The sequence below is a fragment of the Limulus polyphemus genome, unplaced genomic scaffold (assembly GCF_000517525.1).
Source record: "Limulus polyphemus unplaced genomic scaffold, Limulus_polyphemus-2.1.2 Scaffold3763, whole genome shotgun sequence".
Lineage (NCBI taxonomy): Eukaryota > Metazoa > Arthropoda > Merostomata > Xiphosura > Limulidae > Limulus > Limulus polyphemus.
Window position 1 is genome coordinate 3,340 of NW_013669373.1, and position 8,002 is coordinate 11,341.

At 32.7% G+C, this 8,002-nt stretch overlaps 1 long non-coding RNA gene across 1 annotated transcript in view; it reads right to left on the reverse strand.

Moving 5' to 3' along the window:
* Positions 1-1,760: 1,760 nt before the first annotated feature.
* LOC111088435 overlaps positions 1,761-8,002 on the reverse strand; it is an 18,036-nt gene continuing 11,794 nt past the window's right edge. Inside the window, exons 2-3 of the long non-coding RNA XR_002612961.1 lie at positions 7,344-7,351; positions 1,761-1,794 (exon numbers count right to left, since the gene is read on the reverse strand). This is a non-coding gene — a long non-coding RNA (uncharacterized LOC111088435). The remainder of the gene's footprint in view (positions 1,795-7,343; positions 7,352-8,002) is intronic.

An 8,002-nucleotide genomic window follows, 5' to 3' on the forward strand; every position in this document is an offset into this window, starting at 1 on the left:
GTGTTGATGCATCACCCTTTTCATATTTAACAGTGAGACTAGAAGGACTAGAGGACACAAATATAAATTTTAGCAAGGGAGGAGTCATCTTCAGCTGAGACAATTTCATTTTTCTAACAGGGGGGTTGGCCTTTGGTATGGGTTGCCTTCAGATGTTGTACTGGTAGTAAATTTAAGTGAGTTTAAGAAAAAGCTTGTTAAGTATATGAATGATAAGGGCTGGCTTTCAGATTCTTTTCTTTTCTTTTAATTATATTAATTTAGTTTAGAGGATGGAATGGCTGAGATGGACCAATAAGTTCCACGTTGTCCCAAAACATTATGTTATGTTATAAATAGTAAAAAATAAAAGTTACTGCTTATAACCTCTTAAAACACATATATTTTATTGTTAATTGTTTTAGCCATATTCTTATTGTTAATGTTCTACACGTCAAATTTAGATTAAATTTCGTTATGCCTATTTGTGATATTGATGTGTACAAAAAATAATCAAAAACAACAAAACTAATGGTATATTTGTATTTTTCTATCTACCTTTTTATAATAAAAATGAGCTTAATACAACACTAAAGTAATTAACAAAAATTAATCCATTATCATTAAAATTATTCAAAACAAAAAAAGTTTTAGTTCCATCAGAACTTACATTCATAAAACTTAACCATTCGTCTAACAAGTGTTAAAAATATTTCATTTTTTAATGCAAAACATAGTTAATTTGCTAAAGTAAAAATGAGCTGTCTCTCTTCCATACATGATGAACATAAAACTGTATTGAAAAAAACCAATAATCAGTAGAAGCTTTTTATTACAAGCCATGATTGAACATACACTTTTACAATTTCTTTGCATATGGAAATTTGAAATATATTTTTCATGGATTAAAAGCATCTGAGGATCAAAGAAATTTTAAAATTCATTAATAAAGTTATTATTATGTATTTCGAGAATAAAGTTAAGTATTTAGTAAAATAAAATATACATTTCACAATACATAATACAGTGTCTGTAGGTTATTACTTCACAATTATAATTAATCATTAACCAATTATAATAATGGATTTGTGAATATTGCAACTGTCAGAACCAAACCAATAATAAGTTATACTTTTGAAAATGTTGAAGTGAAAAATACATCAAGACCATGATTATCATTTTTGCTGTCAACATGTGTTTTTATCGATGATTAGTAAGAAGAAATTTAACTAATGAGTTTATTTGTGAGTTAGGCTTTCCATTAGTTTCAGCATTTCTGTTCCAATTTTGTTTGTAAAATTAGGCCTACAAGTGAAAGTAGCTGTAGCAAACGTTAAAGAAAAATAAAATAATTTGTTTTTGTTATATGGATTGAGCTTGATATTAGTTTTACCAAATGATCCAGAAGAACTCACTCATTGATAGAACATGTTACAACAGTAGTGAAAGAAGTGAGATTATTTTGGTGTAAATAAAAGAACTCTGACATAACTTGTAGATTACTAACTTTCATCACATTTCAAAAAGATGTCATAACATATGCCTTCTAGCAACAATTATCCAAATTAAAATACTAAAAATATAGCTCACAACAATAAGTTTACTTAATCAAAACTATTATGATTGGTAAGCCATACATGAAAACAACTGTAAAACTTGAACTGTATAAAGGAAATAGGCAATTTTATGATGTGCTCCAGCATTAGTGGAGAATTCAAAATCTATTTTATTTTAAAGGATCATACTTATTTAAAACATACTAGAAAATATCAAAACTCATACTGAAAATATAACAAATTGTTGACCAGAAAATTTCTGCTGAGGTGCTTTTTAGAAATTAGAAAAAAAAAACAATTTAGTAAAATTAAAAGACAACAATACAAAAATAAGTTTGTTACAAACAAATGTGAAAAAAGGCCTTTTACTTAATCAATTTTTTTTCATAAAACTTAACCAGCTGTCATGCTCAAATGCTGTATTCTGAAATTCGTCTTGGTAAATAAAGAGATACATATCGTGTATAAAACTATCTAACCAAACAAGAGTTTGATATTATTGTATTTTAATACTGTTTACTTGAGGCCGTCCAAGTTACACTCACTTATAATACAGGTTAGCATTGTACGAGGCTAGAAAACGAGGCCATTCACCGATTTGGTAATTTACTCACGTGCTTATACTAACGTAAAGATTTTGTAATCGTCATTTAACTAATCATTTTTATACTTCATTTATTTTTAATTTTGCATTCAATATTTAAGAAAGATAAAAATATAACCGTATAACTCTGTGCTTTATACAAATGTAAAACAAAAAGGTGCACGTATTTTATTAATAATCACTATGCGTGAAATTAATGAAAAAACATTAAAAACAAGGTATGAAAATCTCCGAGACGCGATCATGATTTTATGTGTGACTATCATATTAGTATACCGATACTATTTATATATCGTTCAAAAACAAATTTAAGATTTGTTAAAAGGTACAATATTTTATAATATATCAAGCCTTCAAGTTCATACATGTAAAACAGCACAGATAATCTACTTGCACTGCAAGTTAATGAAAACGACAGAGCATGAAATAAGGCAGTGGACCAGTGATTACGGAATTCAGTGCATATACTGTTACATCCTATACTCTACAATACAGTGAAAACTTAATATGCGTTTAAATAAGTTAATACAGAAATCTTTCGCTTCTATTTATAAATATTTTATAAACAACTGATAACAAAAGAAGCATACACGGACAAAGCAATGTCGATGCTATCTATATATACTGTGGACTTTCTGCTGAGATACACGTACATGTCTCATTACTGCTTGTACGTTAAACAAATTCAAGTGAATATCTTGCATTTCATTCATTGTTTTTATTAAAAATACATAATTTTACAATTGTTCGGCCTGGTCATTAACCGAAATTGCGAAATTTACCACACCTGACTAGATATAGCACTAAGACTACGAGCTACTGATTTTATCCAAAAGCTGTTAATAAATGAAACTTGGAATATATACCAAAACACAACAAACTCATGAACAAAAGCACCGTAGAAAAAATAACCTAGTTTTCGGTACAAGATGAAAACGATCCGCAGCATGCTATGCTTCAATGCTTCCATTAAAATAAATGATGTGGAACTTTAATCAGCTAAATTCCACACATTCGGAACCCACCAAGCACAAGACTGAGGTTAACGTCCTGAATGTATTGCTTGAATAGACATAATACAAGACGGGTGGGCAACATTAAGTCATTCTTTTAAATAAGCTTCTTGTAGATGATAACTAAGGTCTACATTCTACGTAGTGCATGTGCCCCACGTGTTTATTATACATGCAGTAACACCCAACAAAATGTTTACTCAAACAAAAGTTTGAAGGTGAAAATACGTATAGTTGTTTTTTTTTTTTATATATTTGTGTAAATATATTTGGCACTATAACGTTTTTGCAGAAACGCAAGTACCTTACCATTAGAAAAGTGAAAATAATAGTTCAAACTACATTACTGCAGTCACTATACAGGAACCTTATTATTGAACAGTTATCAGTTATTTTGGTGTATTTTGTACTTTTGTCCATCTGCCACAGGTGTCGCTAGCTACTGGTATACAAGATCCGAACCCCGAATCCTTTAAGCACCTAGCGACGCTTCTGCCATTTGCTAACTGAAGCAGATTTATTCGGTCTGATTTATAACTAACAAACTATCCAAACTGTTTACACTAATTTCTTATGACGAAAAGAAAAAGAAGGTAAACGGGAACTGTAACACTAAAACAACCTGTCAAAAAGTTGAAATGACCTTATACGTTGATATTACGAATATCCATTTTTTTAGGCGGTCTCAACAAACAATTGCTAGTAAATACTGGAATACAAACGAAAACTCTTACTCGTATAGCTGCCAAGCCTTAGTTAGGGCGTGATACTTAATGGGATGGCTCTATTTTCTCCACAATAACGCACAGTAGTCGAACTGTTAAGATCAATATTATTCTACACATAGTTGCTGCAACTCCTAATTATATTTTTCGTTTATAAGTAAACGATCATAACCAGGGCCCGATTTGTGAATGTAATATCTAGCCAGTGTGCGTGTGTAATAAACAGACAACAAAACAGCATCACAAGCCATGATACATCATGTGTAAATCCCTTTCAATATCTAGCCAGTGTGTGTGTGTGTGTAATAGATAGACAACAAAACAGCATCACAAACCTTGACACATCATGTATAAATTCCCTTAAATATCTAGCCAGTGTGTGTGTATAATAGATAGACAACAAAACAGCATCACAAACCTTGACACATCATGTATAAATTCCCTTAAATATCTAGCCAGTGTGTGTGTATAATAGATAGACAACAAAACAGCATCACAAACCTTGACACATCATGTATAAATCCCTTTAAATATCTAGCCAGTGTGTGTAATAGATAGACAACAAAACAGCATCACAAACCTTGACACATCATGTATAAATCCCTTTAAATATCTAACCAGTGTGTGTGTGTGTGTGTGTGTGTGTGTATATAACAGATAGACAACAAAACAGCATCACAAACCTTGACACATCATGTATAAATCCCTTTAACTATCTAGCTAGTGTGTGTGTGTGTATAATAGACAGACAACAAAACAGCATCACAAACCTCGACACATCATGTGTAAATCCCTTTTATCTTAGAGGATCAAAAGTTTCACAGTTTCACTTTTTTCGAAATTTAACGATTTTTATTTTAGCGTTTTCACCTTACAAGTGACCTAATGAAAAGAATGAAAATTATTTACAAAGCTACTTAATGATCTATTTATACTGTTCGTACCGCATGCATCGAAACCCAATTTTTAGCGCCATAAGCCCAGACTTACGAGTGTGCCATGGAGGAGCTATATGGTTGAGAACGATCCCCATGTTCAGGCCCAGTGATTTCTGTTGGATCTTTAATTTCGTAAGTAATTTTAAAAGTATTCAGGTTTTAGCTCAACAGACGCTGATTAGATTTTCAACTTTGGGTTTTCCATATTCTTCAAGACAGAAGCGCTTTTTTCGTTTGCTGCTACTGTAACCTTTTTTTACCATTTAAAAAGAGGCATGGCATGCTTTAGAATTCATTCTTTGGTGTTGTGTGTGTATTGGCCTTGTTATGCAAATCCTGGATACACAACAAGATATTACATATGAAATGGGCTATACTGCACATATGGACTCAGTTAAAAAAGATAAAGCGTCCCTATTATTAGTATATGTGGTTTGTGAACGCGATAACCGCTAAAATAAACATCGCGTGTAGAAAATGGGTTAAACAGTATCAGATATTTAAAATTTCTAAAAGAAAAGCATTATAAATTCAAAATCTTTAACCGAGGAGATGAAAAATATTTTCAATGGGATGACAACTGAGAGTTCAACCCAGAGGATATATAGATAAAAATAAACGGGGACAGGAAAATCACCACTCTCACCCCCCACGATTATATCGCACACAAATTTACTATCAGGAACAGATTACACGAAATGTTGCCACTGTGCAAACACCTCTAAATTTAGAAACTTTCTATTATTTAACAGTGCTAAGTGGAATTTACCGATTGTCCTGCTCTGGTTCTGTAAGTATATACCGACTCTATAATTCGTATATACATCTAATAAATCTCCGATTGTCTAATTTTCAAGACAAATGGCGTTGTCCCCCTCCCCGAATCTCACCGAACAAATTGCATGGTCCAATCTTGACGGACCAATTGGGGTTACGACCCAAATGCAGCTACGCGGATGTGCATGCGTAACAGTTTCCGAGATCATTCTGGTGTCTCCTGGTGAGACTGCGGCAAGTCTTCGGATTTACAACGCTAAAATCAGGGGTTCGGTTCCCCTTGGTGGACATAGCAGATAGCCCGATGTAGCTTTGCTGTAATGACATAAACACACTCATTCCGGCATGGCCAGGTGGTTAGGGTTCTCTACTCGCAATCTGAGGGTAGCGGGTTCGAATACCCGTCACACCAAACATGCTCGCCCTTTCAGCCGTGGGAGCGCTATAATGTGACGGTCATTCCCCACTATTCGTTGGTAAAAGAGTAGCCCAAGAGTTGGTGGTGGTTGGTGATGACTAGCTGCCTTCCCTTTAGTCTTACACTACTAAATCAGGGACGGCTAGCGCAGATAGCCCTCGTATAGCTTTGCGCGAAATTCATCACAAACAAACAAATATTCCGGCATCGGTTTTAACCCCCCCCCCCACCTCCTTTTTGAGTAACTACACCTCTCCTAAAATGAAACGTTTTCTGGTCTCCTAATGCAAAAATATAATTTCATAATCCAGTTTAAAGAAAGCATTTTCAGTTAAGTCAGCATATAAACGAAACGTACAAACAAAGGTCACAGTCGCCATCTTGGGACAGAAGTGAGAAATATTTATTATTCAATGACCTACATATTTCTGACAAGATTAACCTTTGCGAGGAGATTAAATATGTGGTAAGAACACACGCCAGTCTCCAAGGGTTCACTCGAATAACAGGTTAAAACTATATTTATGTTTTATCGAACCTATATTAGAATCTTCAAACAGTCAATATAACAACATATTGCTCATAAAAATAACAATTTTTCAAAGTAGATTCAACAAGTTTGTTTTACAACTGTGAAAGCGTTGTGTATTGTTGATGATTACGTTGCTGCGGTATTATTGAAAAAGTGCGATTAAATACCAGACAAATAGTTGTAGATAAACATGGTTAAACACAAAAGTCCAAAAGAGTCACAAAATAATATTTACATAGATATATGTAATCTACACTCCAGAACTATAACAAACCTATCTTGTTCTTCCGATTCGTCTTTGTCCAAGGTTATCGACCAGGGGTAGCACTACCCAAACTAGTATACCCCAGTGACAGGTGACCAATTAAACGATAGGTTGGGCTTCATATTCATTTTGAGCCTTCTATTTGTTAAACAATGTCAGATTCAATCAAACTAGAAAGCCAATAATTATAACAATGTGTTTTAATAAACTTTCATTCAATTAAGCTACTTTACCCACTTCAGAACAACGATATATAAATGTTTCAATAACAAAAACAAAAAAAAATGAAATGAAGGATGAAAATTGACGTAAGGACATCCGATTTGGAAAAAATGTTCTTAACTTATTACGTCACATTCTACAGTTATCAACTGGTTAATCGCAACCTTTCCTGTAGGTCAAATGATGAAATTGGGTCGACGTTTGAACAGCAAGTAGTTTTTGGATCAAGAATATATACATATTTTGGCAAGCACGTCGAACATTAGCACGATAATAGATTTCATTTCAAAATTCTTAGTACATAAATAAAAAACTTATCTTGCTTTTCTTGTTGTGGTTGTTTTAGTTTAAAAACGAACATTTTATCTTTCATTTCAAATTCACCGTGCAATAAAAAGTTCACAAACACAAAACGACACAAACCTCATAAAATATTATACTTTACACGTTAATAATTACATTCTATTGCTATGAACTTATTTATTCAAACAAACTGTAAATAAATTTTGACACTCGAAATAGAAATAGTACACGTGTAACCTTTCTTTATTAAATGTATTTATTTTCATAGAGCTATTATATGATATTTATACTTTATGCACATAATTTAGCCACGAGGACGAATAATTTCTCCAGTTGCATAGCTATTAGGATAGCCAAAAATCAACTGAAAAATCATTTTTTAGGTTTCTGAAAAAAGGAAAACTAGCTAGTATTCAAGGAAAGATATTAAAATTAAAGAGAGAGTATATTATCAGCCTAGTTCTTTGTCTTGAATAAATTTTCAAAATTGCAAGTCCACCAATTTCTTATTAACTTTCATTTTCATTAAGATATTGTCCCCAAGGTGGGTCAGCGATAAGTTTAAGGACTTATAACGCTAAAATCCGAGGTTCGATTTTCCGCACTGGACACAGCAGATAGAACAATGTGACTTTGCTTTAAAACAAACATTCAGTTTGTTTCTTTAGAG